Raw genomic sequence first — 12,023 nt, 5'->3', positions numbered from 1 at the left:
TGTATTGTCAGAACACACTGATTCAAGCTACAGAACCCATTCATTCAGGCTACTTATAAAGACCTAGCAGTTGCAGTTGTGCACATTGCTAAATCTGAGTGTTAGACTTGATTAGTCTGTTTGGCTAGTTCAGTCCAACGTATATAGCCTAGAAAATGGGTTAAACCAGAATAATTTAGTAACCAAGTTAAAAGTGTTGGGTTATTGCAGCTTAAATACATCACAATGCTTAGAGCTTTTTCCAACTATGACTTATCTTATGTTAAAGCTATCTTTCAATTCCCAGTAAAAAATACCTTGAAACTGAAGCATGGAGAAACATCAGAATTTGATTGTTCCATTCTAAAACAAATGAAGATCACATTAAATAATAAAAAAAAAAAATCTTTGCCATCATATGCAACCTACTGCCCACCAGACATGTTGAACTACAGATTCCAACATTTTTGTTCAACACACCAGGAGGAAAACAGGGTTTGCCTCTCAATTGAGAAGTGGAATTTTGCAAAATATACAATACATATTCTAGACTTTTTAAAAAAAACCCGAATCTGTTATGTTCGGATAACATAACACAACAGAATCCTTTTGAATTCAAATGGAACATGAAATACCCTTACCTATCAATCAAGATGACCCACCTTGAGATAGCTCAGTTCTCACCAGAATCAGCAATGTTCTTACCCAGGACACTCTATCTGACAGTTACCCATCTTTCATACATCTCCAAAACAAAGCAAAAGATGTGTCAGAATAGTTTGGATACTTTGTTTGGAAGCATTTCCTGGTTCCCAAATGGCAGAAATCAAGCTATTATGTGTGCTTTGGAATAAATCTACATTAAAAAGCAGAACCTTGACATTGCATTCAAGTTTCTAGTCATTTTTGGTTCCGATTGAGCTATATTTTCCTTGCCCCATCATATGGCTCCTTGTGAAATGTGAATTTACCTGAAGAAAACATATGGACCAAATGATGCCATTCCTTCAACACTAAAGTGATGATCCCAAGTGGTTAGGATTATTCAAAGGATAAAGAAAGCATTCTATAGGGGTTCAGAAGCATCCTCTATTTCCCTAAAACCCTCAAAGGAGGATATGTTTCCATCATTATCTGATTCAAATGAACCTGCCAAATTCTCCCATCAATCCTCTTCTCTTATCCTCCTCTGTCCAATGCTCCTTCATTTTAACGCTTCTCAGGTAGAAATAGACACGACTATCTCTGCATTTGATCTCATTCGGTTCTCCCGCTCGTTTCACCCCGCTAACGACCCGCCTCTGCCTTCAATCCTTTTGAACGACGACCATTCGCCTGATCTACCCCCGATTCACGCGACCGCAGCAGCCACGTGCTCGCTTAACCATCCAGCCGATTACAAACTACATTGCCCAAGAAACCTTGCGCTCGCTGAGCTCCACCATTCCGAACGTGGTGATGGCGGGGGGGGGAAGAATCGCTGCTTTGATTCCTCTTCTTTCAACCCATCAATTCTTTTTCCAAAAAAAAAAAAAAAAGGATCTCCACAGGAAAGAAATAGCATTTTTTCAGAATACTGGACAGGAATTACTTATATGGCTGACAGGATAGCGGATGTCAGGGAGGACTGAGCCACTTTTCTCCCCTCTACCCCTGAATGGGCTAGGCCGACTCCTTCTTCATAGCAGGCAGCGACGAGGGCCTGCAGGCATCTGTAGCGGCGGGAGCAGAAGCCGGAGTTGGAACTCAGGCGGTCCACAGTGGGGGGGTAAGATCCGAACCGGGGGAGGCATGAAGAAGAGGGCAAGGAAGGGGGCGAGAAGCCAAAAGCAAGGGGCCAGCCTTCTCCTCTGCTGCGCGGGGGCATCGCTTAAGCAGCGATGGTTGGTGATAAAATGATGGGCGGAAAGGCTGAGAGTGGAGAAGGAACGTGGGGGGCGGAGGCGGCGCGTTGAAGCACAAGGTCATTTTGCTGATGGGGGGCATCAAGGTCTCTGCAAAAGGTATGGCCGGGGAAGAAAAGTTCACAGCCTGTCATGCACTTTGCAGGGTGTGCGTCTGTCTGTGTATGTGTGTGTAGATCACTTCCCCACCCCCAGTATTTCCCAACTGGGCATATTTTTTTTTTTCTTTACGGTGGGATCGAGCAATATGGATGGGTTTACCGAAAGCATTTTTTTTCCCCCAGCTCGGCCATCCTGTGCTCCGTTGATGCTGAGTTTGAGTCCTGTCCGTTGGTAGATAGATAATAAATAGACATAAATGCATATACAGTACGTGCCTAAGATAACGAGAAAGAAGGTGTAGTCACTCCTCTTTTATCTAGCTCGGGACAACTCACAACGTTTCATATTCTTTATATGAGTCGCATCAGTGGTCAGGGCACCTCACATCTAAGCAAAAAAAGAAGAAAAAGTGGGGGTGGGGGACATCTCTCAAAACTCCCCAGAGACAACCTAAGTTTGGATGTGGAAACAACCAAACAACCTGCCCTGGCTCTCTCTCTAGTGATCAGTAGGATCCCTTTCTTTATTCAGGATTGCATTCCTGGCACATTGATCTGCGAAGAGAATATTGGTTTAAAAAGGATTGCTTGATCTGTGCGAGATATTTTCACTTCCAAGCCTTTTTCTGGATTGTGCTCATGGAGCAAAAAAAAAAAAAACCTGCCTTGGTGCTGCTGTGAAGCCTCTAACAGCATCTTGGATCTCGGGCGCTCTTTCTTTGTGTATTTGGAGGAGACAAAGGGTTAGTAATCAGTTCTGTTGCAAGGCTTGTCAGGAAGGGAATGTGAATTTAAATGAGGCAGACTAAATGGGCTGCAGAAATTTGGACAACCGGTAGATGACAGAAAAGAATTAGGGTTACTGCCATCTAGTAGTTGTCTGGAGGTTTGCAGCAGAAATTTTCTTTATCACTAAGTAATGATAACTAGAATAATTTCTGGCCAAGTTTAAACCAAACACCAACAAAAGGATCTACTTTTAGGTAATTTTGGTGACTTGCAATAGATTTGCAAGCATCTAATTTTTAAATACAATCCCTCAATTTAAATTATGCTGATGAAATAGTGGAAGTTTTGACACACTTGGAACAGATTTTTGTGTGGAGGACTGTAAGGTCTATTCAGTTACTCTTGACCCAGACTCCAGTTGGTGCATCTCCAGAGTTTTAATAAAACAAAATAGATCCCATAAACCTGAAGACTGTCAGTCTTGCTTAACCCTGGGAGTAAGAATGTCTTTCTGATGTGTACCATAGGAGAGTTATTTCAATATAAAACTTCTCTGATATTTTTCTCTCTTTTAATTAGACTACCTAGGTTGCCAGTTGGAGTTCTGTATATAGAGGGAAAATAATTTTAGACAGCCATATGCCTACTAAGCATCTATACTTCTGAATACATGGCTCCAAACAAAAATTTATATTCAGGATATAAATTGCAAGTAGCTTGCAATTTTTTCTCACATATTTCTTTCACTGTGGCAGCCATTGAACCAAATTTGTTGATGCTAAACAGTTGTAAAAAAAGCCTATAAATAACCTATTTCCTGCATATCTACAAAGGAATTTATATAGATATCTGTGCTCAGTTCTTGATGTATGCTGATTTATTGAATCGATGCATGAAAAATAATGAAGGCAAGTATCTTGATTTAGCTCTTCCATTTTCAGACATATCTTAGACTCTGCTGAAGCATTGACCTTGTACAAATTTCCTGGAATTAAGAATTGGGCTTTTAGATGATCATAAATGGCTTTCACAGTCACAGTTTTTATTTTAGACATTGCTGTCCATTCCCATCTGTGGGAGAAAAGTGTTTGACTGCCTGCTGTTTTCTGACTTGTATAAGACTCTTTTTTAAGACAGAAGTAGGAGGGAAATCTGATATTAAGAGCCTCTGAGTTTCTTGCTAGGGAATGGTGTGAAGTCACATTACTACAATAGGCTTAAACACAAGGCTGCACAGTGAATACGACACTGCTTGTTGCTTTGCCTGACATGCTGTCCTTGACTCACATCTGTAACAGGCTGGCATGGTTTATAAACAATGAATTTGGTTGGCTTATAGCTAAGCATATCTTCTGAACTCAAGATACATGTGTTTGGCTGAATGTGTTATTGTGTATGCAACAGTATGAATGATACTGTTAACAGTAGTCAAAAAAACTTTGCAGACACAATCTCAACTGAGTTTGCAAAAGCCCTGTTAACAAAGAAAAGCATCTGAGGTCTCATTTGAGTTTCAAAAAATAAATCTTGATTTTATCAATTAAACTTTATAGTTAATTAATAAAGTCTTCAATTTTCGTCAGAATATAGTGATTCTTTAATACTTTAAGGCTAAACTTAATTATGGAGTAAATATGTATTGTTCAGGAAAACAAGACTGTGTATTGTCTTTCTGTGAAGTCATAAAATGGCTTCAATAAGTACCCCAAAATGTAGAATTCATTCAGTCTTTTTTTTTGCATTTTGCCTATTTCTTATAACTGATCCATTTGACCTGGTTAACATGGAGCAGAATAGTTTAGTTAATAATGACCACCTATTAATAAGCTGTTAAAATACTTAGGAATACAATTTGTGCTTTAAGTCAGAAGTGATCCATAATGCCTCTCCATAAGTTGTTACCAAAGTTGTATTTTTAATGTGATCCATAAAGAAAATTATTAAATAGTAGGTAGAAATAATCTTTTCTGCACCTAATTACTCTAGAGTTATTTTAAATAAAACTCAGTTTAAATCAAACTTAGTTTTTGACCAAGCTCCATCAATTTTGGAGGATAGTCTCTGACATGTAACCTCAAAAGGTGGAAGACTATTTACACTATACTTTGTACTTATAAAGACATATAAAAATATATGTCCATTTAGGATAGAGGTTAGTGGCTGTCAATGGCCATGTTGACCGAGGTCCCCATGGGAATGTCAGTGGGTCCTTCAGTAGCCAATCTAGACATTTAAAGAGGAAACATGCTGTCTAGCAAAACCAAACCTGAATGATAACCATAAATATTGGAGCTCTTCACTGCTTGTTCACTTCTTGAAATGTTTTTTTTTAATAAAAACTATTTGAACCCTTGTTTGCAGCGAATTTTATGGCTCATTGTGTTATGCTAGTTCAGGAAAGATAGTTACTCCTTAGTCAAAGATCTGTTACCGTGCATCACAATAAAAAATTGTGTATAATTCTTATATAGACTGATAACTTAGTGTAACTCCTTAATTCTGGCTTTATCAATATCCTGGCCCTGATGCCTAGGGGAATAATCTAAGCGCTTACCATTTTCCTCAAGGCAGGGTTGCTATTCTGCAGGTTCTGACAGGTTCTGGAGAACTGGTAGCAGAAATTTTGAGTAGTTCAGAGAACCATCAAATACCACCTCTAGCTGACCCCAGAGTGGTGTGGGAATGGGGAATTTGCAATATCCTTCCCCTGGAGTGGTGTGGGAATGGAGATTTTGCAGTATCCTTCCTCTGACATGCCCACCAAGCCACGCCCACCAAGGCACGCCCACAGAACCGGTAGTAAAAAAATTTGAATTCCACCACTGCCTCAAGGCCAATAGAATTGGGGTCATTTGTATTTCTGGAGGGAGAGTTTTCCATAAGGAAAATCTTGACAGAGAAGATAAGGCATGTTTCTAAGGTTTCACCATGAGGACCTGGATACCCATTCTACCAGATTAAGATGGGGCAGATAGAAACTATCAAGGATATCTGGTCCCACAAATTACCTGGCCTCATGTCATGTTGAGAGTCAAAGGTAATTCTAAGATTCAATGAAGCTCATATAGTAGCAGTGCTATATGGATGTACTGTATATTACTGACGGTTCCACTGAATTCTGGACCACTTGAAGTTTTTATATACTCTTCAAAGGAATTCCCATGTAGAGCACACTGCAATTGTGGGGGAATAATAGGTGATCCAACAATAGGAGGTTAGTAAGTTATGAATCACTGAAAATAGTCCGTGTTTGAGCAGGAGCTATGAGTCTAGGAAGGCCCCCCCAGATAATCCACCAACTTTAATGGGGATATAGCCAAAGTTAAAGAGGGTAAATCATTAGATATGGTGGGACGTAAATCCCACAGCCACTCATTCTATCAGGCTTGAGACAAATCTGGTTCTTCTCCATCTAGACCTGTACAGTTTTCGGGCACTGAGAAACACTCCACTACCTAGGGCAGAGATGTACAACTGTTTATCAACATCATAGTGATGATACTTGACCCAGTGCCAATGGTTGACCTCGCTCAGAAGTTTCATGTAAATGTTAAATAGGAGCAGGGAAAGAATTTGGTCTAATGGTTAAGGCACCAAGCTTGAAATTAGGAGACTGAGTTCTAGTCCCAATTTAGACATGAAAACTGGTTGGGTGACTTCGGGCCTGTAACACTCTTTCAGAATTATTGTTGTAGGGAAAATAGGAGGAAGAAGGAGTATTAAGTATGTTCACTGTCTTGAGTAATTAATAGAATAATAAAGGTCAGATAAAAAATAAATAAATAGACCTAAGCCTACTCCCGGCAAAGGGCAAGTCTGTGGCTAAACCTTTCTCCCAAATCATCACCATTGGAGCTAATTCTTGAAGAAGGATTAGAATTGCTGAAAAACTGTGCTATAACCAAAGTCTTTAAGGCAGGATGCTCAATCTTTTGGTGACTCCATATACCTTTTTAAAAAAAGTTTGGGATTACAAAATGGATGGAGCTAGCTGAGCTGGGTTTTGCAATAGGATTTGTGGGTGTCCCCACCCTTGATTGTACAGTTTATTATCCATTTAGCATATGGCATCTACAGAGGTCATGCAATCACTGATATACAAATTTAGTTTAAAGAAAGCATCAGCATTATTCAAATTAAATATATATTTAGTTGATATATATATTCAAGGACCTGGGATATCTCATCACAGCATGCATGCATATATATTTATCTCATCACAGCGTGCATGCATATATATATGAGAGAGGAATGAGAATGGACAAAACAATATAGGAAATAAAATAAAATAAAGATAAAACCATAATAAAATCACCGTAATATAGAGCTATAGAATTGCAATGGGATAGATGTTATAATTAGATATCTAAAGAATTTAACCATCTAACTGCTTCTGAGGTAGCTGTGTGAGATCATCCCAAGTGCCTTGAAATTTTCTGAGGAGGCATTCTTGAACTATATGTGTTATGGTTTGTTCTGCTGCACCACAGTCACATTGCGAGCTCTCAGCTAGTCCCCACTTGAAGAGCTTTGCATTAGTTGTAGCATAGCCTGTCCTGTGGATTCTCCCTTCAGTAAAAAACTACTCCCAATTCATGGGAGTCATAATCGTAATATACAAAACGTAATATACCTTATGAGTACATTCCTTGTTGGAGCCACACCATAGAAAATTTATATGAAGAATACCAAAGAACAGGCACCCCATATCTAGGAGAAGAAATACAATGCTCCATTAACAACGAGCATAAAGCAAGATGGATAGAAATAACTGAAAACGTTAAACTTCACCCAACGATGCCCTTGAAGTGATGTCCCGGTGCCTGGAGGCCGTGCGGATCTGGATGGGGAGGAATAGGCTCAGGCTCAACCCATCCAAGACCGAGTGGCTGTGGTTTCCGATGTCCCGATATAGTCAACTGGTGCCATCACTGACTATTGGGGGCGAATCATTCGCCCCCACGGAGAGGGCGCACAACTTGGGTGTCCTCCTGGATTCACGGCTGTCTTTAGAAGAGCACTTGATGGCCGTGACCGGGAGGATTTTTCATCAGGTTCGCCTGATCCGCCAGTTCCTTCCCTTTCTGGATCGGGACTCGTTACGCACGGTCACTCATGCCCTTGTCACCTCCCGCCTGGACTATTGCAACGCTCTCTACATGGGGCTCCCCTTGAGGAGCACCCGGAGGCTCCAACTGGCGCAGAGTGCGGCCGCGAGGGTGGTAATGGGAGCGACATGGCGTTCCCATGTAACACCCCTCCTGTGTGAGCTGCACTGGCTCCCGGTGGTCTTCCAGGTGCGCTTCAAGGTTTTGGTTACCACCTTTAAAGCGCTCCATGGGTCAGGACCTGGGTACTTGCGGGACCGCCTACTGCCACCAATAGCCTCCCACTGGCCGGTACACTCCCATAGAGAGGGGCTCCTCCGGGTGCCGTCGGCCAAACAATGCTGACTGGTGGCCCCCAGGGTGAGAGCCTTCTCTGTGGGGCACCTACTATCTGGAACGAGCTCCCCCCAGAGATACGGAGGATCCCGGATCTGCGCACCTTCCACCGCGCTCTAAAGACCTTATTATTTCACCAGGTGGGCCTGGCCTAATTTTCTCCCTCTTTTATAAAAGATTTTTAATTTTTAAATATCTTTTAGTATTTTATATATTCAAATTTTAAAATTGGTTTTAAATAGTTTGGGGTTTTAATTGGTCTGGGCCAAAACTATTTAATCTGATTTTAATTCTACTTTTAAATTTTGTATGTGTGTGTTTTATTGTTTGGCTGTGCACCGCCCTGAGTCCTTCGGGAGTAGGGCGGTATAGAAATAAAATAAAATAAAATAAAATAAAATAAAATAAAATAAAATAAAATAAAATAAAATAAAATAAAATAAAATAAAATAAAATAATAATAAATAAATAAAATAAAATAATAAAATAAAATAAAATAAAATAATAAAATAAAATAAAATAAAATAATAATATAATATAATATAATATAATATAATATAATAATATAATATAATATAATAATAAAATAAAATAAAATAAAATAAAATAATAAAATAAAATAAAATAAAATAAAATAAAATAATAAAATAAAATAATAAAATAAAATAAAATAATAAAATAATAAAATAAAATAAAATAATAAAATAAAATAAAATAAAATAAAATAAAATAAAATAAAATAAAATAAAATAAAATAAATAAAAATAGTAGCCAGAAAGTCCCTATTTCACAATAGGGACTTTTCAGAGCCAATGAAAAGTAGCTAGGTGGTTGCCAGTTGGCTTTCCCTGGCTTAAAATGCCAACAGACTCTTGTTTTCCTAACAGTGGAATCATTTTATTCCTATTTAAATAGCCACATTGTTCAAATAGATGGGCAAAACAGAGAAATGACAGTAGTCCAGAATAGACATATTTTATGTATTATATGCACACGTCAGCATTTATACAAAAGGCGATAAACTTTTTTATTTCATAGCTGGTTGGGCTGTGAAGGGCTGTGATTGGTAAGGTCTGCGTTCAACTTCCCATTTGGTTGTGAAGCTGACTGAGTGACAATAAGCCAGCCACTAACTCTTGCTTATTCCATCTTCTATTGATGACTGCAGATAGTTCAGACTACCTCACAGAATTGTTGTGGCAGGCGAAAACATGGGACTATGTATGGTGCTTCTGAATTAAAGGTGGGCTATAAATGTAGGAAATAAAAACAATATTTTTCATGCTTTATAATTCAGATTCTTGACACAGGAATAGATTATATATTTATCACCATACCAACTCCTGAAAATGTTTGCCCAGATTAAAAGGAAACAAGGCAGGCATGACACAGTGCTGATTATGGAGCAGGAGAGAACAATAAGTGTTTTGCTCTGGCATGACTGAAATAGGTAGGACTGTGGAGGAACAATTTTATACAATTATTCAGTGTGATGGTAAGTGGAATTTCCACGTTTAGTGGTCATATAGCTTAAATAATAGTCGGCAAATTATAGAGGGGAATTGACTGTTTATGCTTTGTGAATGTGAGCTCTCTGATGCACTTGACTAGATAGTATGGAAGTAGAATATTAGGAATGGAGAATCTTTTGTCTAATCCAGTGAATTCTTGTTTAATTCCTAAATAGCTTTATATGTGGACAAGATATTCTCTGCTCAGAAAGCCAAATGTGCAGACACTACAGTACTATTTATATAGGAAGGAAGCCAATGTTGTTCAAATTTCCTTTATGAGAGTTACAGAGCACACACTGCAGGTGCCCTTGGAGAAACATCTGCAGGCTTCAGCGTGTTGGAAGCTGCTGGCTGTTTGTGAGTATTTGCTAGAGGAAGGCTGGGCCTGGAGTGAACAGAGGGCCTGTGGGTAGGCTCTACAGATGCTGGGCTTGCTTCCACTCCTTTCTGAAATCAGCAGCCCAGTTTTCCAGGAGTGCTTCCAACATAAATTGCAGAGTGTGCGCTGCGCCTCTGGGAAGCCTGCATCTTTCTGCTTTCTTCAGTTCTGCTTCCACCCCCCAAATAGTGCCTCCTGCAGGGCCTCCACCTTCGTCGGGGAACTGCCATCGGCTCTTCTGCCTCACCCAACGATGGAGAGCACCACAGCTTGCCATCCCACTGCCAACCAGGCCTAGCAAGTTCCCTTTGGCAGACAAGGCTCTACTGTCCTGTTACACATAGTACAGGGCCTGAATCCTGGACCAGCAGCAGAGAGAAGGAGATGGCACAGGTCAACTGCAGGCAGCGGGGGTGTTGGGGGCAGGCAGTGGAGTGCGGGACAGCCAAAGGGCAGAGTTGGGGAGTAGATAGGTGGGTCGGAGTTAAAGCAAAGGCAAGCACAGCAGAGAAGTGTGAAGTCCTTACCTAATGAAGACACTGTCCTGGCCTAACAGCTGTAAGTGGAACTATTGGAACCAGGGTGGATTTGATTTAAATCGAGTTGATTTAAATCACGATTTAAATCATGATTTAAATCACTAGTAAAAAGGCTTGATTTAAATCAACTCGATTTAAATCATGATTTTTGAAGAGCAACTGTCATCTCTGCTACTCCTTTGACCCACTGTTGACTCACCGATAGTCCCAGTGTTGCAGAATATACAGCCTCATGCTACATAACTAAGCTCCATTTCATGCTGAATAAACTAAATTATTTATGTATCTTAAATAGAAAACTATCTTACGATAGATTTTTACCCCAAAAGTTTTTTATTAAAATAAATTTGATAAAAATCAAAAAAATCCGATTTAAATAAAAAAAATCTGATTTTTTTTTTGATTTTTTAAAAAAAATCATTGATTTTTATCCACCCTGATTGGAACTGTGATGTATTGCCTAACGATTGAATTGCTCGCCAATGGAAATTCTGATCGTAAGTTGAGGACTACTTGTATTTACTGATTCTTCTTGCGGTCCAAGGTATTTTCATTTTTTTTTACAGACATTTCATTAAAGATTACAAGTACAAAGATAACAGATACAAATTATAGAAAATATGAAACGTAAAGAAAAGAGAAAGAAGAGTGACAAGAGATAGAAAAAAAGGAAAGAAAAAGAAGATATGTAATAGATTACTTCCCTCACCCTCCACATAAGTATAAACAGTTTGGATAATTTAATACCTCTAGTCCAGCACTTCAATGTATTCCCATATCTCATCCCTTCTCAGTAATCAAACTGCAAAACGTATCATTTAGTCCTAATCAACAAAAGTCTTATCTCTTTTCAGGAACAGCTTGAGTAATTCCTCTTTGTCTCTTCTTCCTAGAAAGAGTTTCCGTGATTGCAGACATTCCTTTTGTAAATCCAAGATAGGAAGGCTTTCCAAGTCACTCTTTTGATTTATTATTTGTATTTTGCTTTAAATTATTACCGTAATTTATTTAAATTATTAAGACAACAGTTGGTGTCATGTGTAAATCATTTTTGCACTGTTTTCCATATCCCTCTTAAAATCCATTTTCAGATCCATAGCATCATTTTCATATCACTTTGGTAATTCAGAATTTTTTAAAACGCCAAATCCACATTCAAATCAATATGGGTTTTATCCAATAAAATATGTTATTCTCGAGTAGCAAACAATCTTGTAAATGACATCTGAGTATAGGTAGTCTTCGACTTATTACCACAATTGAGCCCAAAATTTCTGTTGCTAAGTGAGACATTTGTTAAGTGAGTTTTGCCCCACTTTATGACCTTTCTTGCCACAGTTGTTAAATGAATTACTGCAGATGCTAAGTTAGTCACGGTTAAGTGAATCTGGCCTCCCTATTGATTTTGCTTGTCAGAAAGTCACAAGAGGTGAT

At 39.0% G+C, this 12,023-nt stretch overlaps 1 protein-coding gene across 1 annotated transcript in view; it reads left to right on the top strand.

The window, feature by feature from the left end:
• The first annotated feature begins 1,422 nt into the window (after positions 1–1,422).
• The window catches only part of UBA1 (ubiquitin like modifier activating enzyme 1), a 41,929-nt gene continuing 31,328 nt past the window's right edge, over positions 1,423–12,023 (top strand). Inside the window, exon 1 of the mRNA XM_034433947.3 lies at positions 1,423–1,747. The gene's annotated coding sequence lies outside the window, so the exon portion shown is untranslated. The remainder of the gene's footprint in view (positions 1,748–12,023) is intronic.

The sequence above is a fragment of the Pantherophis guttatus genome, chromosome 2 (genome assembly GCF_059756535.1).
Source record: "Pantherophis guttatus breed Tessera chromosome 2, ASM5975653v1, whole genome shotgun sequence".
Lineage (NCBI taxonomy): Eukaryota > Metazoa > Chordata > Lepidosauria > Squamata > Colubridae > Pantherophis > Pantherophis guttatus.
The sequence above is the reverse complement of the archived record's forward strand: the minus strand, read 5'-3'. Positions and strand labels throughout refer to the sequence as shown.